At 30.6% G+C, this 695-nt stretch overlaps 1 long non-coding RNA gene across 1 annotated transcript; it reads right to left on the reverse strand.

Annotated features, from left to right (window-relative positions):
• Positions 1–127: 127 nt before the first annotated feature.
• On the reverse strand, positions 128–684 carry LOC113473406. The gene is made up of 2 exons (XR_003395385.1): positions 488–684; positions 128–415 (listed from the first exon to the last, which is right to left on the reverse strand). It is a non-coding gene; the product is annotated as an uncharacterized LOC113473406 (long non-coding RNA).
• Positions 685–695: the final 11 nt, after the last annotated feature.

Below are 695 nucleotides of genomic sequence, written 5' to 3' on the forward strand. Positions count from 1 at the left end.
TTACTTTTGCAGTGTATAGGCTTATTTGGCTTACTTATTACTTTCTATTACCAAAGTAATATATTTTTATCAAAGATTTCAAACCATTTTATCTTAAGGAAGGGTTGAAATTAATACACCTCATGCCAAAGATTAGCACATTAACACGTTGCTAGGTATATTGTAATCCAAGTCCGATTTTATCATAATATATGTTACCTGGCTGATTAACTCGACTAATCTCTCTCTTGATTGGAACCGATTTAATTACTGTTTCTAAATGAGTGATTCAACATTGTGCCGATATCGGTACCAATTGCTGAGGCACTCTACTCTTATACTCATGTCATATGGAACCAATAATTAGTTCAATTCAGTAACGTGCAACGTCAATTCGTCAATAATTAGATTTGATCCTGTTATCTTACATATCTACCTTATGTCTAACCATTATTCCAACGTCAATTCGTCAATAGTTAGATTTGATCCTGTTATCTTACATATCTACCTTATGTCTAACCATTATTCTAAAATTTTTATCTACTCTTATTATATTATCCATATCTAACCATTAAAATGCTCCAATGATCTAATCAATAATTTTATTTAGGTATTTCATTCAGAACGAAATGTAGTTTAACGGTGAATGGTACTTTATAACTAATGAGTAGAGACTTGGAACTTTTAGTGTCTTTAGTGTTAAGTTTTGATTCCAT

Source organism: Diaphorina citri, unplaced genomic scaffold (assembly GCF_000475195.1).
Source record: "Diaphorina citri unplaced genomic scaffold, Diaci psyllid genome assembly version 1.1 scaffold29286, whole genome shotgun sequence".
Lineage (NCBI taxonomy): Eukaryota > Metazoa > Arthropoda > Insecta > Hemiptera > Psyllidae > Diaphorina > Diaphorina citri.